The 24,667-nt window shown below is 61.9% G+C and overlaps 1 long non-coding RNA gene across 1 annotated transcript; it reads left to right on the top strand.

Moving 5' to 3' along the window:
* Positions 1-4,741: 4,741 nt before the first annotated feature.
* LOC139243608 (uncharacterized) lies at positions 4,742-19,133 on the top strand. Its single transcript, XR_011589656.1, has 3 exons — positions 4,742-4,770; positions 5,514-5,629; positions 18,640-19,133. It is a non-coding gene; the product is annotated as an uncharacterized lncRNA (long non-coding RNA).
* Positions 19,134-24,667: the final 5,534 nt, after the last annotated feature.

The following is a 24,667-nucleotide window of genomic DNA, read 5'->3' on the forward strand; positions in this document are numbered from 1 at the left end:
AGAGTGTGTAACAGAGTGAGAGAGAGAGAGAGTGTGTGACAGAGTGAGAGAGAGAGTGACAGAGTGAGAGAGAGAGTGTGTGACAGAGTGAGGGAGAGAGAGAGTGTGTGACAGAGTGAGGGAGAGAGAGAGTGTGTGACAGAGTGAGGGAGAGAGAGTGTGTAACAGAGTGAGAGAGAGAGAGAGTGTGTGACAGTGAGGGAGAGAGAGTGTGTGACAGAGTGAGAGAGAGAGAGTGTGTGACAGAGTGAGGGAGAGAGAGTGTGTGACAGAATGAGGGAGAGAGTGTATGACAGAGTGAGAGAGAGAGAGAGAGTGTGTAACAGAGTGAGAGAGAGAGAGAGTGTGTGACAGAGTGAGGGAGAGAGAGAGTGTGTGACAGAGTGAGAGAGAGAGAGAGTGTGTAACAGAGTGAGATAGAGAGAGTGTGTGACAGAATGAGGGAGAGAGTGTGTGACAGAGTGAGAGAGAGAGTGTGTGACAGAGTGAGAGAGAGAGAGAGTGTGTGACAGAGTGAGAGAGAGAGAGAGTGTGTGACAGAGTGAGAGAGAGAGAGAGTGTGTGACAGAGTGAGAGAGAGAGAGAGTGTGACAGAGTGAGAGAGAGAGAGAGAGTGTGTGACAGTGAGAGAGAGAGAGTGTATAACAGAGTGAGAGAGAGATAGTGTGACAGAGTGAAAGAGAGAGAGAGAGTGTGACAGTGAGAGAGAGTGTGTGACAGAGTGAGAGAGAGAGAGAGTGTGACAGTGAGAGAGAGAGTGTGACAGTGAGAGAGAGAGAGAGTGTGACAGTGAGAAAGAGAGAGTGTGTGACAGAGTGAGAGAGAGAGAGTGTGTGACAGAGAGAGAGAGAGAGAGTGTGTGACAGAGTGAGAGAGAGAGAGAGAGTGTGTGACAGAGTGAGAGAGAGAGAGAGTGTGACAGAGTGAGAGAGAGAGAGAGAGTGTGTGACAGTGAGAGAGAGAGAGTGTATAACAGAGTGAGAGAGAGAGTGTGTGACAGAGTGAGAGAGAGAGAGAGTGTGTGACAGAGTGAGAGAGAGAGAGAGTGTGTGACAGTGAGGGAGAGAGAGTGTGTGACAGAGTGAGAGAGAGAGAGTGTGTGACAGAGTGAGTGAGAGAGAGTGTGTAACAGAGTGAGAGAGAGAAAGAGTGTTTAACAGAGTGAGAGAGAGAGAGTGTGTAACAGAGTGATAGAGAGAGAGTGTGTGACAGAATGAGGGAGAGAGTGTGTGACAGAGTGAGAGAGAGAGAGAGTGTGTAACAGAGTGAGGGAGAGAGAGAGTGTGAGTGAGAGAGAGATGGAGAGTGTGACAGAGTGAAAGAGAGAGAGAGAGTGTGACAGTGAGAGAGAGTGTGTGACAGAGTGAGAGAGAGAGAGAGTGTGACAGTGAGAGAGAGAGTGTGACAGTGAGAGAGAGAGAGAGAGTGTGACAGTGAGAAAGAGAGAGTGTGTGACAGAGTGAGAGAGAGAGAGTGTGTGACAGAGTGAGAGAGAGAGTGTGACAGTGAGAGAGAGAGAGAGAGACAAAAATAAAACGCCAGTCCCAGTTGAGACAATATTTTCCTCCCCTCCGCCTTTTAATTAAAATCCAACTATTTCAGATGCTGATGTATTTCTGCGATGATAAACTGAGGAAAATGGAGACGATCCCTGAGTCGTTGCCACAAACCGCGCCCTCCTGACCCTGTGTGTGGCTCTGGGTGTCTGCCAACCAATGTGTTTACCGCATCTTCCCCATTGTTGTCTGTGGGCTGGAGGGCCCTTGGCTCCCTGTCATTGGCTGCACTGGGCTCAGCTGTGGGCAGGGTCTGTGGGCAGTGGGCTGTGGGCAGGGTCTGTGGGCAGGGGTCTGTGGGCAGGGGGCTGTGGGCAGGGTCTGTGGGCAGGGGGCTGTGGGCAGGGTCTGTGGGCAGGGTCTGTGGGCAGTGGGCTGTGGGTCTGTGGGCAGGGTCTGTGGGCAGGGTCTGTGGGCAGGGGAGGGGTCTGTGGGCAGGGTCTGTGGGCAGGGTCTGTGGGCAGGGGATGGGTCTGTGGGCAGTGGGCAGGGTCTGTGGGCAGGGGATGGGTCTGTGGGCAGGGGAGGGGTCTGTGGGCAGGGGAGGGGTCTGTGGGCAGGGGAGGGGTCTGTGGGCAGGGTCTGTGGGCAGGGGGCAGGGTCTATGGGCAGGGTCTGTGGGCAGGGGATGGGTCTGTGGGCAGTGGGCAGGGTCTGTGGGCAGGGGATGGGTCTGTGGGCAGGGGAGGGGTCTGTGGGCAGGGGAGGGGTCTGTGGGCAGGGGAGGGGTCTGTGGGCAGGGGATGGGTCTGTGGGCAGGGTCTGTGAGCAGGGGAGGGGTCTGTGGGCAGGGTCTGTGGGCAGGGTCTGTGGGCAAGGGAGGGGTCTGTGGGCAGGGGAGGGATCTGTGGGCAGGGGATGGGTCTGTGGGCAGGGGAGGGGTCTGTGGGCAGGGTCTGTGGGCAGTGGCTGTGGGCAGGGTCTGTGGGCAGGGTCTGTGGGCAGGGGAGGGGTCTGTGGGCATGGTCTGTGGGCAGGGGAGGGGTCTGTGGGCAAGGTCTGTGGGCAGGGGGCAGGGTCTGTGGGCAGGGGAGGGGTCTGTGGGCAGGGTCTGCGGGCAGGGTCTGTGGGCAAGGGAGGGGTCTGTGGGCAGGGGAGGGGTCTGTGGGCAGGGGAGGGGTCTGTGGGCAGGGGAGGGGTCTGTGGGCAGGGTCTGTGGGCAGGGGTTTGTGGGCAATGGGCAGAGTCTGTGGGCAGGGGAGGGGTCTGTGGGCAGGGTCTGTGGGCAGGGGTTTGTGGGCAATGGGCAGAGTCTGTGGGCAGGGGCAGGGGTCTGTGGGCAGGGGCTGTGGGCAGGGTCTGTGGACAGGGGTCTGTGGGCAGGGTCTGTGGGCAGGGGGCAGAGTCTGTGGGCAGGGGCAGGGGTCTGTAGGCAGGGGGCAAGGTTTGTGGGCAGGGGTCTGTGGGCAGGGGTCTGTGGGCAGGGTCTGTGGGCAGGGGGCAGAGTCTGTGGGCAGGGGCAGGGGTCTGTGGGCAGGGGGCAAGGTTTGTGGGCAGGGGTCTGTGGGCAGGGGGCACGGTCTGTGGGCAGGGGTCTGTGGGCAGGGGTCTGTGGGCAGGGGGCACGGTCTGTGGGCAGGGGTCTGTGGGCAGGGTCTGTGGGCAGGGGAGGGGTCTGTGGGCAGGGTCTGTGGGCAGGGGAGGGGTCTGTGGGCAGGGTCTGTGTGCAGGGTCTGTGGGCAGGGGGCAGGGTCTGTGGGCAAGGGGCAGGGTCTGTTGGCAGGGTCTGTGGGCAGGGGGCAGGGTCTGTGGGCAGGGGCAGGGGTCTGTGGGCAGGGGGCAGAGTCTGTGGGCAGGGTCTGTGGGCAGGGTCTGTGGGCAGGGGGCAGGGTCTGTGGGCAAGGGGCAGGGTCTGTTGGCAGGGTCTGTGGGCAGGGGGCAGAGTCTGTGGGCAGGGGCAGGGTCTGTGGGCAGGGTCTGTGGGCAGGGTCTGTGGGTAGGGGGCGGGGGAGGGATTGTGTGTCAGTGCCCCTCCCTCACCTCCTCCTGCACACTCCCTCCCTCCCTCCTTCTCTCCCCCACACCCTCCGACAGTACGGCGCTCCCTCAGTACTGCCCCTCCGACAGTGCGGCACTCCCTTAGTACTGCCCCTCCGACAGTGCGGTGCTCCCTCAGTACTGCCCCTCCGACAGTGCGGCACTCCCTCAGTACTGCCCCTCCGACAGTGCGGCACTCCCTCAGTACTGCCCCTCCGACAGTGCGGCACTCCCTCAGTACTGCCCCTCCGACAGTGCGGTGCTCCCTCAGTACTGCCCCTCCGACAGTGCGGCACTCCCTCAGTACTGCCCCTCCGACAGTGCGGCACTCCCTCAGTACTGCCCCTCCGACAGTGCGGCACTCCCTCAGTACTGCCCCTCCGACAGTGCGGCACTCCCTCAGTACTGCCCCTCCGACAGTGCGGCACTCCCTCAGTACTGGGAGATCGAGTCCTGTTGAGACGGCTGAGGAAAGTATATTTCTGTCTTGTTTTGAAGATATTGGCTCAGTTGTTAAAATTGTCGCTCAGCCTGCATCCACAACCCCCACACACACAGAGCAGGAAATGCCCAGGCTCCATCCACGGCCTGTGCTGAGTCAATGGGATCGCACGGGGTTGGGGGAGGATGGTGAAGGGTTTGGACGAGGAGGTGGGGTAGGGTGGGGGAACGGAGAGTGGGATGGGGAGGGGGTGTGGGAGGGACCGGGGGTTGGGGGAGAGGGAGGGGGTGGGTGTGGGGGAGGGGCTTATTTGTGTGGTAATTGGCCTCAGTTCCCCTGACATGAGGAGGGTTAAAACCAGCCATAGTTCCTGCTCTTGATCCCCGACCAGTGAATCTTGCTGGAAAATGAATGTCAGGTTCAGCGGTGAAGCACTTCATGGTTGAATAGGCAACGGTCACTCTCTGGGTCAACAGGTTAAGATTGGGCTCAAGGATTAATCCTTGAAGAAACAGGGAGCCAAAGGGCGCAGTCACCTCCTGGGGGTGAGTTACTGAATTACATCCAGGACATGGAGCGAGGCTGCCTCCTGGTGGTGTGTTACTGAATTACACCCAGGACATGGAGCGAGGCTGCCTCCTGGTGGTGAGTTACTGAATTACACCCAGGACATGGAGCGAGGCTGCCTCCTGCTGGTGAGTTACTGAATCACACCCAGGACATGGAGCGAGGCTGCCTCCTGGTGGTGTGTTACTGAATTACACCCAGGACATGGAGCGAGGCTGCCTCCTGCTGGTGAGTTACTGAATTACACCCAGGACATGGAGCGAGGCTGCCTCCTGGTGGTGAGTTACAGAATTACACCTGGATCATGGAGCGAGCCTGCCTCCTGGTGGTCAGTTACTGAATTACACCCAGGACATGGAGCGAGGCTGCCTCCTGGTGGTAAGTTACTGCATTACACCCAGGACATGGAGCGAGGCTGCCTCCTGGTGGTGAGTTACTGAATTACACCCAGGATATGGAGCGAGGCTGCCTCCTGGTGGTGAGTTACTGAATTACACCCAGGACATGGAGCGAGGCTGCCTCCTGGTGGTGAGTTACTGTATTACACCCGGGACATGGAGCGAGGCTGCCTCCTGGTGGTGGTTTACTGAATTACACCTAGATTTTTTCACTATTGCCCTGCAATTATTTCACTTTCAAGTATTTTCCGATTGTCTTTTGAAACTCGCTGTTGAATCTGCTTCCACCGCCCTTTCAGGCAGCCCATTCCCAATCACAACAAATTGCTGAGTATTTTTTCCCTCACCTCGCCTCTGGTAACTTTGTCACCAGGAGACAGCCTTGCTCCATGTCCTGGGTGTAATTCAATAACTCACCAGCAGGAGGCAGCCTCGCTCCATAGAATCACAGAAAATTATGACACAGAAGGAAGCCATTCAGCCCATCATATCCGTGCCCTGGGAGTGTTTGATGGGACAGTGTAGAGGGAGCTTTACTCTGTATCTAACCCCGTGCTGTACCTCCTGTTTTAGATTATTTTTACTGTTGGAACACCTTTGTGGCCACAAACGAGAAAGGTTTCAAGGCTTGGGAAGGTCTCCAGGCGAATTCTGTCCGATTAAGCCGCTTACTGCGTCGAATTCTCCAGGTTTGTAAACTCAGAGTCCCTCCAATACGGAGAGAAACCATTCCTGTTCCAAGTGTCCAAATCATGTTCCTCCTCCTCCTCCCTGTGTTCCTCCCTCGGTAGGCATAGACCTCCACCTCACTCCCCACCCTCTGAACGTGTGTTTTCTGATTGGTTAGAACCATCAGGTAATTCTAATCAGGTGGGAAACTTGTATAGAAAAGGGAAGGCCCAGATGTGTCCATCTCTCCCGTCCCCGAACCCTCCCATCGAAGCCCATCCCTCCCGTCCCCGAACCCTCCCATCGAAGCCCATCCCTCCCGTCCCCGAACCCTCCCATCGAAGCCCATCCCTCCCGTCCCCTAATCATCCCATCGAAGCCCATCCCTCCCATCCCCTAACCCTCCCATCGAAGCCCATTCCTCCCATCCCCTAACTCTCCCATCGAAGCCCATTCCTCCCGTCCCCTAACTCTCCCATCGAAGCCCATCCCTCCCATCCCCTAACCCTCCCATCGAAGCCCATTCCTCCCATCCCCTAACTCTCCCATCGAAGCCCATCCCTCTAGTCCCCTAACTCTCCCATCGAAGCCCATTCCTCCCGTCCCCTAACTCTCCCATCGAAGCCCATTCCTCCCGTCCCCTAACTCTCCCATCGAAGCCCATCCCTCCCGTCCCCTAACTCTCCCATCGAAGCCCATCCCTCCCGTCCCCTAACTCTCCCATCGAAGCCCATCCCTCCCGTCCCCTAACTCTCCCATCGAAGCCCATCCCTCCCGTCCCCTAACTCTCCCATCGAAGCCCATCCCTCCCGTCCCCTAACTCTCCCATCGAAGCCCATTCCTCCCGTCCCCTAACTCTCCCATCGAAGCCCATTCCTCCCGTCCCCTAACTCTCCCATCGAAGCCCATTCCTCCCGTCCCCTAACTCTCCCATCGAAGCCCATTCCTCCCGTCCCCTAACTCTCCCATCGAAGCCCATCCCTCCCGTCCCCTAACTCTCCCATCGAAGCCCATCCCTCTAGTCCCCTAACCCTCCCATCGAAGCCCATCCCTCCCGTCCCCTAACCCTCCCATCGAAGCCAATCCCTCCAGTCCCCTAACCCTCCCATCGAAGCCCATCCCTACAGACCCCTAACCCTCCCATCGAAGCCCATCCCTCCCGTCCCCTAACCCTCCCATCGAAGCCCATCCCTCCCGTCCCCTAACTCTCCCATCGAAGCCCATCCCTCCCGTCCCCGAACCCTCCCATCAAACCCATCCCTCCCGTACTCTAACCCTCCCATCGAAGCCCATCCCTCCCGTCCCCTAACCCTCCCATCGAAGCCCATCCCTCCAGTCCCCTAACCCTCCCATCGTAGCCCATCCCTCCAGTCCCCTAACCCTCCCATCGAAGCCCATCCCTCCCGTCCCCTAACCCTCCCATCGAAGCCAATCCCTCCAGTCCCCTAACCCTCCCATCGAAGCCCATCCCTCCCATCCCCTAACCCTCCCATCGAAGCCCATCCCTCCCGTCCCCTAACCCTCCCATCGAAGCCCATCCCTCCAGTCCCCTAACCCTCCCATCGAAGCCCACCCCTCCTGTCCCCTAACCCTCCCATCGTAGCCCATCCCTCCAGTCCCCTAACCCTCCCATCGAAGCCCATCCCTCCCGTCCCCTAACCCTCCCATCGAAGCCCATCCCTCCCGTCCCCTAACTCTCCCATCGAAGCCCATCCCTCCCGTCACCTAACTCTCCCATCGAAGCCCATCCCTCCCGTCCCCTAACCCTACCATCGAAGCCCATCCCTCCCATCCCCTAACTCTCCCATCGAAGCCCATCCCTCCCGTCCCCGAAGCCTCCCATCGAAGCCCATCCCTCCAGTCCCCTAACCCTCCCATCGAAGCCCATCCCTCCAGTCCCCTAACCCTCCCATCGAAGCCCATCCCTCTAGTCCCCTAACCCTCCTATCGAAGCCCATTCCTCTAGTCCCCTATCCCACCCATCGAAGCCCATCCCTCTAGTCCCCTAACCCTCCCATCGAAGCCCATCCCTCTAGTCCCCTAACCCTCCTATCGAAGCCCATTCCTCTAGTCCCCTATCCCACCCATCGAAGCCCATCCCTCTAGTCCCCTAACCCTCCCATCGAAGCCCATCCCTCTAGTCCCCTAACCCTCCCATCGAAGCCCATCCCTCCAGTCCCCTAAGCCTCCCATCGAAGCCCATCCCTCTAGTCCCCTAACCCTCCCATCGAAGCCCATCCCTCCCGTCCCCTAACCCTCCCATCGAAGCCCATCCCTCCCGTCCCCTAACCCTCCCATCGAAGCCCATCCCTCCCGTCCCCTAACCCTCCCATCGAAGCCCATCCCTCCCGTCCCCTAACCCTCCCATCGAAGCCCATCCCTCCCGTCCCCTAACCCTCCCATCGAAGCCCATCCCTCCCGTCCCCTAACCCTCCCATCGAAGCCCATCCCTCCCGTCCCCTAACCCTCCCATCGAAGCCCATCCCTCCCGTCCCCTAACTCTCCCATCGAAGCCCATCCCTCCCGTCCCCTAACCCTCCCATCGAAGCCCATCCCTCCCGTCCCCTAACCCTCCCATCGAAGCCCATCCCTCCCGTCCCCTAACCCTCCCATCGAAGCCCATCCCTCCCGTCCCCTAACGCTCCCATCGAAGCCCATCCCTCCTGTCCCCTAACCCTCCCATCGAAGCCCATCCCTCCTGTCCCCTAACCCTCCCATCGAAGCCCAACCCTCCCGTCCCCTAACCCTCCCATCGAAGCCCATCCCCCACGTCCCCTAACCCTCCCATCGAAGCCCATCCCTCCCGTCCCCTAACCCTCCCATCGAAGCCCATTCCTCCCGTCCCCTAACTCTCCCATCGAAACCCATCCCTCCCGTCCCCTAACCCTCCCATCGAAGCCCATCCTTCCCGTCCCCTAACTCTCCCATCGAAGCCCATCCCTCCCGTCCCCTAACTCTCCCATCGAAGCCCATCCCTCCAGTCCACGAACTCTCCCATCGAAGCCCATCCCTCCCGGCCCGAACTCTCCCATCGAAGCCCATCCCTCCCGTCCCCTAACTCTCCCATAAAAGCCCATCCCTCCCGTCCCCTCACCCTCCCATCGAAGCCCCTCCCTCCCGTCCCCTAATCCTCCCATCGAAGCCCATCCCTCCTGTCCCCTAATCCTCCCATCGAAGCCCATCCCTCCCGTCCCCTAACCCTCCCATCGAAGCCCATCCCTCCCGTCCTCCAACCGTCCCATCGAAGCCCATTCCTCCCTTCCCCGAACCCTCCCATCGAAGCCCATCCCTCCCTTCCCCTAACTCTCCCATCGAAGCCCATCCCTCCCGTCCCCTAACTCTCCCATCAAAGCCCATCCCTCCCGTCCCCTAACTCTCCCATCGAAGCCCATCCCTCGCGTCCCCTAACCCTCCCATCGAAGCCCATCCCTCCCGTCCCCTATCTCTTCCATCGAAGCCCATCCCTCCCGTCCACTAACCCTCCCATCGAAGCCCATCCCTCCCGTCCCCTATCTCTTCCATCGAAGCCCATCCCTCTAGTCACTTAACTCTCCCATCGAAGCCCAACCCTCCCATCCCCTAACTCTCCCATCGAAGCCCATCCCTCTAGTCACTTAACTCTCCCATCGAAGCCCATCCCTCCCGTCCCCTAACTCTCCCATCGAAGCCCATCCCTCCCGTCCCCTAACTCTCCCATCGAAGCCCATCCCTCCCGTCCCCTAACCCTCCCATCGAAGCCCATCCCTCCCGTCCCCTAACCCTCCCATCGAAGCCCATTCCCTCCCGTCCCCTAACCCTCCCATCGAAGCCCATCCCTCCAGTCCCCTAACCCTCCCATCGAAGCCCATCCCTCCCGTCCCCTAACCCTCCCATCGAAGCCCATCCCTCCCGTCCCCTAACCCTCCCATCGAAGCCCATCCCTCCCGTCCCCTAACCCTCCCATCGAAGCCCATCCCTCCCATCCCCTAACACTCCCATCGAAGACCATCCCTCCCGTCCCCTAACTCTCCCATCGAAGCCCATCCCTCTAGTCCCCTAACCCTCCCATCGAAGCCCATTCCTCTAGTCCCCTAACCCTCGCATCGAAGCCCATCCCTCTAGTCCCCTAACTCTCCCATCGAAGCCCATCCCTTCCGTCCCCTAACCCTCCCATCGAAGCCCATCCCTCCCATCCCCTAACTCTCCCATCGAAGCCCATCCCTGGAGTCCCCTAACACTCCCATCGAAGCCCATCCCTACCGTCCCCTCACCCTCCCATCGAAGCCCATCCCTCCAGTCCCCCAACCCTCCCATCGAAGCCCATCCCTCCCGTCCCATAACCCTCCCATCGAAGCCCATTCTTCCCGTCTCCTAACCCTTCCATCGAAGCCCATCCCTCCCGTCCCCTAACCCTCCCATCGAAGCCCATTCCTCCAGTCCCCTAACCCTCCCATCGAAGCCCATCCCTCCCGTCCCCTAACCCTCCCATCGAAGCCCATCCGTCCTGTCACCTAACTCTCCCATCGAAGCCCATCCCTCCAGTCCCCTAAGCCTCCCATCGAAGCCCATCCCTCTCGTCCCCTAACCCTCCCATCGAAGCCCATCCCTCCCGTCTCCTAACACTCCCATCGAAGCCCAGCCCTCCCGTCCCCTAACCCTCCCATCGAAGCCCATCCCTCCCATCCCCTAACCCTCCCATCGAAGCCCATTACTCCAGTCCCCTAACCCTCCCATCGAAGCCCATCCCTCCAGTCCGCTAACTCTCCCATCGAAGCCCATCCCTCCCGTCCCCTAACCCTCCCATCGAAGCCCATTCCTCCCGTCCCCTGACTCTCCCACCGAAATCATCCCTCCCGTCCCCTAACCCTCCCATCGAAGCCCATCCCTCCCGTCCCCTAACCCTCCCATCGAAGCCCATCCCTCCCGTCCCCTAACTCTCCCATCGAAGCCCATCCCGCCCGTCCCCGAACTCTCCCATCGAAGCCCATCCCTCCCGTCCCCGAACCCTCCCATCGAAGCCCATCCCTCCCATCCCCGAACCCTTCCATCGAAGCCCATCACTCTAGTCCCCGAACCCTCCCATCGAAGCCCATCCCTCCCGTTCTCTAACCCTCCCATCGAAGCCCATCCCTCTCGTCCCCTAACCCTCCCATCGAAGCCCATCCCTCCAGTCCCCTTAGCCTGCCATCGAAGCCCATCCCTCTAGTCCCCTAACACCCCCATCGAAGCCCATCCCTCCCGTCCCCTAACACTCCCATCGAAGCCCATCCCTCCCGTCCCCTAACCCTCCCATCAAAGCCCATTCCTCCCGTCCCCTAACTCTCCCATCGAAGCCCATCCCTCCAGTCCCCTAAGCCTCCCATCGAAGCCCATCCCTCTAGTCCCCTAACACTCCCATCGAAGCCCATCCCTCCCGTCCCCTAACCCTCCCATCGAAGCCCATCCCTCCCGTCCCCTAACGCTCCCATCGAAGCCCATCCCTCATGTCCCCTAACCCTCCCATCGAAGCCCATCCCTCCTGTCCCCTAACCCTCCCATCGAAGCCCAACCCTCCCGGCCACTAACCCTCCCATCGAAGCCCATTCCTCCCGTCCCCTGACTCTCCCATCGAAACCCATCCCTCCCGTCCCCTAACCCTCCCATCGAAGCCCATCCCTCCCGTCCCCTAACCCTCCCATCGAAGCCCATCCCTCCTGTCCCCTAACTCTCCCATCGAAGCCCATCCCTCCCGTCCCCTAACCCTCCCATCGAAGCCCATCCCTCCCATCCCCGAACCCTCCCATCGAAGCCCATCCCTCCCGTCCCCTAACTCTCCCATCGAAGCCCATCCCTCGAGTCCCCTAACCCTCCCATCGAAGCCCATCCCTCCCGTCCCCTAACCCTCCCATCGAAGCCCAGCCCTCCCGTCCCCTAACTCTACCATCGAAGCCCATCCCTCGAGTCCCCTAACCCTCCCATCGAAGCCCATCCCTCCCGTCCCCTAACCCTCCCATCGAAGCCCATCCCTCCCGTCCCCTAACCCTCCCATCGAAGCCCATCCCTCTAGTCCCCTAACCCTCCCATCGAAACCCATCCCTCCAGTCCCCTAACCCTCCCATTGAAGCCCATCCCTCGAGTCCCCTAACCCTCCCATCGAAGCCCATCCCTCCTGTCCCCTAACTCTCCCATCGAAGCCCATCCCTCGAGTCCCCTAACCCTCCCATCGAAGCCCATCCCTCCCGTCCCGTAACTCTCCCATCGAAGCCCATCCCTCCCGTCCCCTAACTCTCCCATCGAAGCCCATACCTGCCGTCCCCTAACCCTCCCATCGAAGCCCATCCCTCGAGTCCCCTAACCCTCCCATCGAAGCCCATCCCTCCCGTCCCCTAACCCTCCCATCGAAGCCCATTCCCCAGGCCCCAAACCCTCCCATCGAAGCCCATCCCTCCCGTCCCCTAACTCTCCCATCGAAGCCCATCCCTCCCGTCCCCTAACTCTCTCATCGAAGCCCATCCCTCCCGTCCCCTAACTCTCCCATCGAAGCCCATCCCTCCCGTCCCCTAACCCTCCCATCGAAGCCCATCCCTCCCGTCCCCTAACCCTCCCATCGAAGCCCATCCCTCCCGTCCCCTAACTCTCCCATCGAAGCCCATCCCTCCCGTCCCCTAACTCTCCCATCGAAGCCCATCCCTCCCGTCCCCCAACCCTCCCATCGAAGCCCATCCCACCCACCCCCTAACCCTCCCATCGAAGCCCATCCCTCCCGTCCCCTAACCCTCCCATCAAAGCCCATCCCTCCAGTCCCCTAACCCTCCCATCGAAGCCCATCCCCCCAGTCCCCTAACCCACCCATCGAAGCCCATCCCTCCCGTCCCCTAACCCTCCCATCGAAGCCCATCCCTCCAGTCCCCTAACTCTCCCATCGAAGCCCATCCCTCCCATCCCCTAACCCTCCCATCGAAGCCCATCCCTCGAGTCCCCTAACCCTCCCATCGAAGCCCCTCCCTCCCGTCCCCTAACCCTCCCATCGAAGCCCATCCCTCCCGTCCCCTAACCCTCCCATCGAAGCCCATCCCTCCCGTCCCCTAACCCTCCCATCGAAGCCCATCCCTCCCATCCCCTAACTCTCCCATCGAAGCCCACCCCTCCCGTCCCCTAACCCTCCCATCGAAGCCCATCCCTCCCGTCCCCTAACTCTCCCATCGAAGCCCACCCCTCCCGTCCCCTAACCCTCCCATCGAAGCCCATCCCTCCCGTCCCCGAACTCTCCCATCGAAGCCCATCCCTCCGATCCCCTCACCCTCCCATCGAAGCCCATCCCTCCCGTCCCCTAACTCTCCCATCGAAGCCCATCACTCCCGTCCCCTAACTCTCCCATCGAAGCCCATCCCTCCCGTCCCATAACTCTCCCATCGAAGCCCATCCCTCCCGTCCCCTAACTCTCCCATCGAAGCCCACCCCTGCCGTCCCCTAACCCTCCCATCGAAGCCCATCCCTCCAGTCCCCTAACCCTCCCATCGAAGACCATCCCTCCCGTCCCCTAACCCTCCCATCGAAGCCCTTCCCTCCCGTCCCCTAACTCTCCCATCGAAGCCCATCCCTCCCGTCCCGTAACTCTCCCATCGAAGCCCATCCCTCCCGTCCCCTAACTCCGCCATTGAAGCCCATCCCTCCCGTCCCCTAACTCTCCCATCGAAGCCCATCCCTCCCATCCCCTAACTCTCCCATCGAAGCCCATCCCACCAGTCCCCTAACTCTCCCATCGAAGCCCATCCCTCCCGTCCCCTAACTATCCCATCGAAGCCCATCCCTCCCGTCCCGTAACTCTCCCATCGAAGCCCATCCCTCCCGTCCCCTAACCCTCCCATCGAAGCCCATCCCTCCCATCCCCTAACCCTCCCATCGAAGCCCATCCCTCCCATCCCCTAACTCTCCCATCGAAGCCCATCCCTCCCGTCCCCTAACCCTCCCATCGAAGCCCATCCCTCTAGTCCCCTAACCCCCCCATCGAAGCCCATCCCTCCCGTCCCCAAACTCTCCCATCGAAGCCCATCCCTCCCGTCCCCTAACCCTCCCATCGAAGCCCATCTCTCCAGTCCCCTAACCCTCCCATCGAAGCCTATCCCTCCAGTCCCCTAACCCTCCCATCTAAGCCCATCCATCCCGTCCCCTAACTCTCCCATCGAAGCCTATCCCTCCCGTCCCCTAACTCTCCCGTCGAAGCCCATCCCTCCCGTCCCCGAACTCACCCATCGAAGCCTATCCCTACCGTCCCCTAACTCTCCCGACGAAGCCCATCCATCCCGTCCCCTAACTCTCCCATCGAAGCCCATCCCTCCCGTCCCCTAACCATCCCATCGAAGCCGATCCCTCCCGTCCCCTAACTCTCCCATCGAAGCCCATCCCTCCCGTCCCCTAACTCTCCCATCGAAGCCCATCCCTCCCGTCCCCTAACCCTCCCATCGAAGCCCATCCCTCCCGTCCCCTAACTCTCCCATCGAAGCCCATCCCTCCCGTCCCCTAACTCTCCCATCGAAGCCCATCCCTCCCGTCCCCTAACCCTCCCATCGAAGCCCATCCCTCCAGTCCACTAACCCTCGCATCGAAGCCCATCCCTCCCGTCCCCTAACCCTCCCATCGATGCCCATCCCTCTCGTCCCCTAACCCTCCCATCGAAGCCCATCCCTCCCGTCCCCTAACTCTCCCATCGAAGCCCATCGCTCCCGTCCCCTAACTCTCCCATCGAAGCACATCCCTCCCGTCCCCTAACTCTCCCATCGAAGCCCATCGCTCCCGTCCACTAACCCTCCCATCGAAGCCCATCCCTCCCGTCCCCTAACCCTCCCATCGAAGCCCATCGCTCCCGTCCACTAACCCTCCCATCGAAGCCCATCCCTCCAGTCCCCTAACTCTCCCATCGAAGCCCATCCCTCCCGTCCCCTAACCCTCCCATCGAAGCCCATCCCTCCCGTCCCCTAACTCTCCCATCGAAGCCCATCCCTCCCGTCCCCTAACCCTCCCATCGAAGCCCATCCCTCCAGTCCCCTAACCCTCCCATCGAATCCCATCCCTCCCGTCCCCTAACCCTCCCATCGAAGCCTATCCCTCCAGTCCCCTAACCATCCCATCGAAGCCTATCCCTCCCGTCCCCGAACCCTCCCATCGAAGCCCATCCCTCCCGTCCCCTAACTCTCCCATCGAAGCCCATCCCTCGAGTCCCCTAACCCTCCCATCGAAGCCCATCCCTCCCGTCCCCTAACCCTCCCATCGAAGCCCAGCCCTCCCGTCCCCTAACTCTCCCATCGAAGCCCATCCCTCGAGTCCCCTAACCCTCCCATCGAAGCCCATCCCTCCCGTCCCCTAACCCTCCCATCGAAGCCCATCCCTCCCGTCCCCTAACCCTCCCATCGAAGCCCATCCCTCTAGTCCCCTACCCCTCCCATCGAAACCCATCCCTCCAGTCCCCTAACCCTCCCATTGAAGCCCATCCCTCGAGTCCCCTAACCCTCCCATCGAAGCCCATCCCTCCCGTCCCCTAACTCTCCCATCGAAGCCCATCCCTCGAGTCCCCTAACCCTCCCATCGAAGCCCATCCCTCCCGTCCCGTAACTCTCCCATCGAAGCCCATCCCTCCCGTCCCCTAACTCTCCCATCGAAGCCCATACCTGCCGTCCCCTAACCCTCCCATCGAAGCCCATCCCTCGAGTCCCCTAACCCTCACATCGAAGCCCATCCCTCCCGTCCCCTAACCCTCCCATCGAAGCCCATCCCTCCCGTCCCCTAACCCTCCCATCGAAGCCCATCCCTCTAGTCCCCTAACCCTCCCATCGAAACCCATCCCTCCAGTCCCCTAACCCTCCCATTGAAGCCCATCCCTCCAGTCCCCTAACCCTCCCATCGAAGCCCATCCCTCTCGTCCCCTAACTCTCCCATCGAAGCCCATCCCTCCCTTCCCCTAACCCTCCCATCGAAGCCCATTCCTCCAGACCCCTAACCCTCCCATCGAAGCCCATCCCTCCCGTCCCCTAACCCTCCCATCGAAGCCCATCCCTCCCGTCCCCTAACCCTCCCATCGAAGCCCATTCCCCAGGCCCCAAACCCTCCCATCGAAGCCCATCCCTCCCGTCCCCTAACTCTCCCATCGAAGCCCATCCCTCCCGTCCCCTAACTCTCTCATCGAAGCCCATCCCTCCCGTCCCCTAACCCTCCCATCGAAGCCCATCCCTCCCGTCCCCTAACTCTCCCATCGAAGCCCATCCCTCCCGTCCCCTAACTCTCCCATCGAAGCCCATCCCTCCCGTCCCCTAACCCTCCCATCGAAGCCCATCCCACCCACCCCCTAACCCTCCCATCGAAGCCCATCCCTCCCGTCCCCTAACCCTCCCATCAAAGCCCATCCCTCCAGTCCCCTAACCCTCCCATCGAAGCCCATCCCCCCAGTCCCCTAACCCACCCATCGAAGCCCATCCCTCCCGTCCCCTAACCCTCCCATCGAAGCCCATCCCTCCAGTCCCCTAACTCTCCCATCGAAGCCCATCCCTCCCGTCCCCTAACCCTCCCATCGAAACCCATCCCTCGAGTCCCCTAACCCTCCCATCGAAGCCCCTCCCTCCCGTCCCCTAACCCTCCCATCGAAGCCCATCCCTCCCGTCCCCTAACCCTCCCATCGAAGCCCATCCCTCCCGTCCCCTAACCCTCCCATCGAAGCCCATCCCTCCCGTCCCCTAACTCTCCCATCGAAGCCCACCCCTCCCGTCCCCTAACCCTCCCATCGAAGCCCATCCCTCCCGTCCCCTAACTCTCCCATCGAAGCCCACCCCTCCCGTCCCCTAACCCTCCCATCGAAGCCCATCCCTCCCGTCCCCGAACTCTCCCATCGAAGCCCATCCCTCCGATCCCCTCACCCTCCCATCGAAGCCCATCCCTCCCGTCCCCTAACTCTCCCATCGAAGCCCATCCCTCCAGTCCCCTAAGCCTCCCATCGAAGCCCATCCCTCTAGTCCCCTAACCCTCCCATCGAAGCCCATCCCTCCCGTCTCCTAACACTCCCATCGAAGCCCAGCCCTCCCGTCCCCTAACCCTCCCATCGAAGCCCATCCCTCCCGTCCCCTAACCCTCCCATCGAAGCCCATCCCTCCCGTCCCCTAACTCTCCCATCGAAGCCCATCCCGCCCGTCCCCGAACTCTCCCATCGAAGCCCATCCCTCTCGTCCCCGAACACTCCCATCGAAGCCCATCCCTCCCGTCCCCGAACCCTCCCATCGAAGCCCATCCCTCCCGTCCCCTAACCCTCCCATCGAAGCCCATCCCTCCCGTCCCCTAACTCTCCCATCGAAGCCCATCCCTCCCGTCCCCTAACTCTCCCATCGAAGCCCATCCCTCCAGTCCCCTAACCCTCCCATCGAAGCCCATCCCTCTTGTCCCCTAACCCTCCCATCGAAGCCCATCCCTCCAGTCCCCTAAGCCTCCCATCGAAGCCCATCCCTCTAGTCCCCTAACCCTCCCATCGAAGCCCATCCCTCCCGTCCTCTAACACTCCCATCGAAGCCCATCCTTCCCGTCCCCTAACACTCCCATCGAAGCCCATCCCTCCCGTCCCCTAACCCTCCCATCAAAGCCCATCCCTCCCGTCCCCTAACCCTCCCATCGAAGCCCATCCCTCCCGTCCCCTAACGCTCCCATCGAAGCCCATCCCTCCTGTCCCCTAACCCTCCCATCGAAGCCCATCCCCCACGTCCCCTAACCCTCCCATCGAAGCCCATCCCTCCCGTCCCCTAACCCTCCCATCGAAGCCCATTCCTCCCGTCCCCTAACTCTCCCATCGAAACCCATCCCTCCCGTCCCCTAACCCTCCCATCGAAGCCCATCCTTCCCGTCCCCTAACTCTCCCATCGAAGCCCATCCCTCCCGTCCCCTAACTCTCCCATCGAAGCCCATCCGTCCAGTCCACGAACTCTCCCATCGAAGCCCATCCCTCCCGGCCCGAACTCTCCCATCGAAGCCCATCCCTCCCGTCCCCTAACTCTCCCATAAAAGCCCATCCCTCCCGTCCCCTCACCCTCCCATCGAAGCCCCTCCCTCCCGTCCCCTAATCCTCCCATCGAAGCCCATCCCTCCCGTCCCCTAACCCTCCCATCGAAGCCCATCCCTCCCGTCCTCGAACCGTCCCATCGAAGCCCATTCCTCCCTTCCCCGAACCCTCCCATCGAAGCCCATCGCTCCCTTCCCCTAACTCTCCCATCGAAGCCCATCCCTCCCGTCCCCTAACTCTCCCATCAAAGCCCATCCCTCCCGTCCCCAACCCTCCCATCGAAGCCCATCCCTCGCGTCCCCTAACCCTCCCATCGAAGCCCATCCCTCCCGTCCCCAACCCTCCCATCGAAGCCCATCCCTCCCGTCCCCTATCTCTTCCATCGCAGCCCATCCCTCTAGTCCCTTAACTCTCCCATCGAAGCCCAACCCTCCCGTCCCCTAACTCTCCCATCGAAGCCCAACCCTCCCGTCCCCTAACTCTCCCATCGAAGCCCATCCCTCTAGTCACTTAACTCTCCCATCGAAGCCCATCCCTCCCGTCCCCTAACTCTCCCATCGAAGCCCATCCCTCCCGTCCCCTAACCCTCCCATCGAAGCCCATCCCTCCCGTGCCCTAACCCTCCCATCGAAGCCCATCCCTCCCGTCCCCTATCTCTTCCATCGAAGCCCATCCCTTTAGTCCCTTAACTCTCCCATCGAAGCCCAACCCTCCCGTCCCCTAACTCTCCCATCGAAGCCCATCCCTCTAGTCACTTAACTCTCCCATCGAAGCCCATCCCTCCCGTCCCCTAACCCTCCCATCGAAGCCCATCCCTCCCGTCCCCTAACCCTCCCATCGAAGCCCATCCCTCCCATCCCCGAACCCTCCCATCGAAGCCCATCCCTCTTGTCCCCTAACCCTCCCATTGAAGCCCATCCCTCCAGTCCCCTAACTCTCCCATCGAAGCCCATCCCACCCACCCCCTAACATTATTAAACAGAGTTAAGATTGGTGCGATGCCGTGACACTGACCTGACTTGTCTCCTTGTCTCCCCACAGCCTCTGTATGAATTTGAAGACTTCAGCGATGCCTTCAAGTTGCTTGGCCTCTGACCCCTGACCCCGCCGATTGTCTCCCTCCCTCTCGGTCAACCGCCGGGGATCGGATCAAACTCCGGGAGGAAGCAGTCTGCACTTCCCTCCCTCCCCCCCTTCATTAATTGCTCACCAACCTCCCTCTGCACAATCCAAGGGGCGAGGGTATCCGCTTAGGCCTCAGGCTCCTCGATTTCTGGCCCCACCCAGCGCGCAAAATGTCACCTGTCCCTATCGCCACGGAAACTCCCCCTCGTTTACCACTCCAGTTCTACCTCCAGACTTAACCATTCCAACACACTCCTGGCTGGGCTCCCACATTCTACCTGACGTAAACTCGAGGTGATCCAAAACTCGGCTGCCCCATGTCCTAACTCACACCCAGTCCCACTCACCCATCACCCCCTGTGCTCACTGCCCCGTGTCCTAACTCACACCCAGTCCCACTCACCCATCACCTCCTGTGCTCACTGCCCCGTGTCCTAACTCATACCCAGTCCCACTCACCCATCACCCCCTGTGCTCACTGACCCCGTGTCCTAACTCACACCCAGTCCCACTCACCCATCACCCCCTGTGCTCACTGACCCCGTGTCCTACCTCACACCCAGTCCCGCTCACCCATCACCCCCTGTGCTCACTGCCCCCGTGTCCTAACTCGCACCGAGTCCCGCTCACCCATCACCCCCTGTGCTCACTGCCCCGTGTCCTAACTCACACCCAGTCCCACTCACCCATCACCCCCTGTGCTCACTACCCCCGTGTCCTAACTCGCACCCAGTCCCACTCACCCATCACCCCCTGTGCTCACTGACCCGTGTCCTAACTCGCACCCAGTCCCACTCACCCATCACCCTCTGTGCCCCGTGTCCTAACTCGCACCCAGTCCCGCTCACCCATCACCCTCTGTGCTCACTGCCCCCGTGTCCTAACTCGCACCGAGTCCCGCTCACCCATCACCCCCTGTGCTCACTGACCCCATGTCCTAACTCACACCCAGTCCCACTCACCCATCACCCCCTGTGCTCACTGACCCGTGTCCTAACTCGCACCCAGTCCCACTCACCCATCACCCCCTGTGCTCACTGACCCGTGTCCTAACTCGCACCCAGTCCCACTCACCCATCACCCCCTGTGCTCACTGACCCCGTGTCCTAACTCGCACCCAGTCCCACTCACCCATCACCTCCTGTGCTCACTGACCCCGTGTCCTAACTCACACCGAGTCCCACTCACCCATCACCCCCTGTGCTCACTGACCCGTGTCCTAACTCGCACCCAGTCCCACTCACCCATCACCCCCTGTGCTCACTGACCTACATTGGCTCCCAGTTTAGCAACGCCTCGATTTCAAAACTCTCATCCTTGTTTATAAATCCCTCCATGGCCCCTCATCCCTCCCGATCTCTGTAACCTCCTCCAGCCCCTACACCCCTCTCTCTCTGTAACCTCCTCCAGCCCCTACACATCTCCCTATCTCTGTAACCTCCTCCAGCACCTACACCCCTCCCTTTCTCTGTAACCCCCTCCAGCCCCGACACCCCTTCGTATCTCTGTAACCTCCTCCAGCCCCGACACCCCTCCGTATCTCTGTAAACACCTCCAGCCCCATACCGCTCCCTATATCTGTAACCTCCTCCAGCCCTACACCCCTCCCTATCTGTGTAACTCCTCCAGCCCTACACCCCTCCCTATCTCTGTAAACTCCTCCAGCCCCTACACACCTCCCTATCTCTATAACTCCCTCCAGCCACTACACCCCTCCCTATCTCTATAACCCCCTCCAGCCCCTACACCCCTCCCTATCTCTATAACCCGCTCCAGCCCCTACACCCCTCCCTATCTCTGTAAACTCCTCCAGCCCCTACACCCCTCCCTATCTCTATAACCCGCTCCAGCCCCTGCACCCCTCCCTATCTCTGTAAACTCCTCCAGTCCCTACACCCCTCCCTATCTCTGTAACCCCCTCCAGCCCCTACACCCCTCCCTATCTCTGTAAACTCCTCCAGCCCCTACACCCCTCCCTATCTCTGTAAACTCCTCCAGCCCCTACACCCCTCCCTATCTCTGTAATCCCCTCCAGCCCCTACACCCCTCCCTATCTCTATAACCCCCTCCAGCCCCTACACCCCTCCCTATCTCTGTAACCCCCTCCAGCCCCTACACCCTTCCCTATCTCTGTAACCCCCTCCAGCCCCTACACCCTTCCCTATCTCTGTAACCTCCAGCCCCTACACCCCTCCCTATCTCTGTAAACTCCTCCAGCCCCTACACCCCTCCCTATCTCTATAACCCGCTCCAGCCCCTACACCCCTCCCTATCTCTGTAAACTCCTCCAGTCCCTACACCCCTCCCTATCTCTGTAACCCCCTCCAGCCCCTACACCCCTCCCTATCTCTGTAAACTCCTCCAGCCCCTACACCCCTCCCTATCTCTGTAACCTCCTCCAGCCCCTACACCCCTCCCTATCTCTGTAACCCCCTCCAGCCCCTACACCCCTCCCTATCTCTGTAACCCCCTCCAGCCCCACAACCCCCCCCCGAGATGTCTGCACTCCTCTAATTCTGGCCTCCTGACCATCCCTGATTATAATCGCTCCACCATCGGTGGCCGTGCCTTCTGTTGCCTGGGTCCCAAGCTCTGGAACTCCCTCCCTGAACCTCTCCACCTCTCGACCTCTCCTCCTTCAAGACGCTCCTTAAAACCGACCTCTTTGACCCAGCTTGTGGTCACCTGCCCTGATTTCTCCTTCTGTGGCTCGGGGTCAACTTTTTTATCTCCCAACACTCCTGTGAAGCACCTCGCGACGTTTCACTGCATCAAAGCACTGATATAAAAGCTTCTCCCTCGCTCCATGTCCCACACTGCCGACGATTCACCAGGAGTGAGATGTGGGAACGGGATCGGGAACAGAGAAAGCGACAGCGACGGGGAAAGGGAGTGAGGAGGAGAGAGGGCGAGGGGGAGAGAGGGGGGGGTGAGAGGGTGGGCGAGAGTGAGAGAGGGCGAGGGGGCGAGGGGGAGGCTTGAGGGCGCAAGGGGTGTGGCAGGGGGTGAGAGCAAGGGGGCGAGGGGGAGGGAGGGGGCGAGGGGGGCGGGAAGGGGGTGAGGTGGTGAGAGGGGGTGAGTGGGGCGAGAGAGCGAGGGGGAGGGGGCGAGGAGGCGAGTGGGCGAGGGGTTGAATGTGAGGGGGAGGGGCGAGGGGGAGGGGGAGAGGAGGAGCGAGAGTGCGAGAGAGAGGGTGAGAGAGAGGGTGTAAGAGAGGGCGAGGGGGCGAGAATTAGTGACAGACGGAGAGAGAGAGAGAGGGTGTAAGAGAGGGCGAGGGGGCGGGAATTAGTGACAGACGGAGAGAGAGAGGGTGAGAGAGAGGAAGAGAAGGGGGAGAAGGTGAGGCGGGGAGGGGGAGGGGCAGAGGTGGGGGCTGGGGAGGGGGATGGGGAGAGGCGGGAGAGAGGGAGGGAAGAGGTGGGGGAGGGGGAGAGGGCGAGGATGGGGAGGGAGTGAGGTGGGGTGGGGGCGAGGGAGAGGAGGGGAGTGGGAGGAGGAGAGGAGGCAGAGGGGAGAAGCTGAGGGGTAGAGGTGGGCGAGAGAGAGAGTGAGAGGGTGAGCACCGGGAGGGGGCGAGGGGGAGAGGGGGTGAGAGCAAGGGGAAGAGAGGAAATGAGTGAGTGGGCGAGGGGGCAAGTGAATGAGCGAGTGGACGAGGGGTGAGGTGGCGATGGAGTGACCGAGGGGCGAGGGGGTGAGAGGACGAGGGGGAGAGGCTGCGAGGCGCAAAGGGGTAAGGAAGCGAGGGAGTGAGTGAGGGGGCGAGTGTGTGAACGAGAGGGCAAAGGGGCTAGGCGGTGAGGGGGCGAGCGAGGGGGCGAGAGGGCGAGAGAGAGTGGGATTGGGAGAGGCGGGGGCGGGGGAGGGGGAAGGGGGGAGGGCAAGAGGATGAGAGGGCAAAGGGCAAACGGGCAAAAGAGAGGAGGCAAGGGTGAGGGGGCGAGGGGACAAGCGCGAGGGACGAGGGCGAGGTGGGCGAGGAGAGGGCAAGGTGGGCGAGGAGAGGGCAAGGTGGGCGAGGAGGCGAGGGACGAGGTGGCGAAGGGGAGGGGCGAGGGAGTGAGGGGTAGGAGGTGAGGGGGAGGGGGCGATGGTGCGAGGGGCAAATGCGTGAGGGGGTGAGGGTGAGGGGAGGGGAGGGGTCGAGGGGGATGTGGCGAGGGGGCGAGCGTGAGGGGGGGGGAGGGTGCGAGGGAGCAAGGGCGAGGTGGCGAGAACGAGAGGGAGGGGGAGGAGGAAGGGCCGAGGGGGCGAGAGTATGAGGGAGAGGGTAAGAGAGAGGGCGAGGGAGTGAGCGAGGGGTCGAGGTGGCGAGGGAGTGAGCTGGCGGCGAGAGGGCGAGGGGGCAAGGGTATGAGGCAGTGATGGGGCGAGGGGGCCAGAGGCCGAGGCAGTGAGCAAGGGGGCGAGGGGCTGAGGGAGCGAGGGGGAGGGCGAGAGGCAGAGGAGGGAAGAGGGAGAGGCGGGGGGGGGGGGAAAGAGAGGCGGGGGAGGGGGAGAGGGAGAGGGGGAGGGGAAGGAGGCGAGAGCAAGGGGGCGAGCTGGGGCGAGGGGGAGGGATGAGGCTGAGGGTGTGAGGGAATGGGGCGAGAGCGAGGGGGCGAAAGCGAGAGAGAAGGTGAGGGAGTGAGTCAGGGCGTGAGGGCGAGAGCGTGAGGGGGTGGAGGGGGGGAGTGGAGGGGGAGGGAGAGGGGAGGGGGAGAGGAGGGGGGAGGGGAGGGGGAGAGGAGGGGGGAGGGAGAGGGGAGGGGGAGAGGAGGGGGAGAGGCGGGAGAGAGAGCGAGAGTGAGAGAGAGAGAGAGAGAGGGAGAGGAGGGGGAGAGGATGGAGGGGGGGTGGGGGAGGCGGCGGGGGAGGGGAGTGGAAGAGGCGAGGAGGGCACAACGGAGGGTGAGAGGCGCGGGAGGGGGAGAGGCAGGGGAGTGGGAAAGGAGGGGGAGGGGGTGAGGAGGGGGAGAGGGGGCGAGGGAGAGGGGGCGAGGGTTCGAGAGCAAGTGGGCGAGATCGAGCAAGTGAGAGAGAGAGAACAAGAGAGAGGGAGGGAGAGAGAGAGAAACAGAGAGAGAGAGAGCGAGGGAGAGGAGTGTGAGAGGGTGAGGCGGGGAGGGGGAGGGGAGAGGAGAGGGAGGGGAGGGGAAGAGGAGGGGCAGAGGAGGGAGAGGGAGAGGCAGGGGCAGAGGAGGGAGAGGCGGGGGAGGGGAGGGGAGAGGAGGAGAGGGGGAGGGGAGGGGAGGGGTGGGCGAGCGGCAGGGGAGGGGAGGGGGAGAGGGGGAGCGGTGAGAGGCGGGGAGAGAGCGAGAGAGAGAGAGTGAGAGGAGAGGGAGAGGGTGGAGCGGGGGTTGGGGAGGAGACGGAGGAGGGGAGTGGAAGAGGCGAGGAGGGGACGAGGGAGGGTGAGAGGCGCGGGAGGGGGAAAGGAGGGGGAAGGGGGAGAGGGGCGAGTGGGCGAGGGGGATGAGAGCGAGGGGGCGAGGGGGCAGGCGAGTGGGCGAGTGGCCAAGGGGGCAAAGGGGGAGGGAGTGAGGGGGAGGGCGAGGTCGAGGGGGTGGGGGTTCGAGACCAAGGGGCGAGGGGGAGCGGGCCAATAGGCCGAGAGTGAGGGCGAAGGCAAGCGAGTGAGAGAGAGAGAACGAGAGAGAGGAGAGGGGGAGAGAGAGAGAGAGAGAGAGAGAGAACGAGGAGAGGAGGGGAGAGGGTGAAGCAGGCGAGGGGGAGAGGGAGAGGATGGGGAGGGGGCAGGGATTGTGTGTTAGTGCCCCTCAATGCCTCCTCCTGCACACTCCCTCTCTCCCTCTCTCCGCACTGACACTCTCCTCCCCATCCCTCCCTCTCTCCACATTCACACTCTCCTCCTCCTCTCCCCTCCTCCCTCCACATTCACTCTCTTCTCCCCCCCTCCCTCCTTCTCTCCCCCTCCCCTCTCCCACATTCACACTCTCCC

Source organism: Pristiophorus japonicus, unplaced genomic scaffold (genome assembly GCF_044704955.1).
Source record: "Pristiophorus japonicus isolate sPriJap1 unplaced genomic scaffold, sPriJap1.hap1 HAP1_SCAFFOLD_1753, whole genome shotgun sequence".
In the NCBI taxonomy this organism is placed as follows: domain Eukaryota; kingdom Metazoa; phylum Chordata; class Chondrichthyes; family Pristiophoridae; genus Pristiophorus; species Pristiophorus japonicus.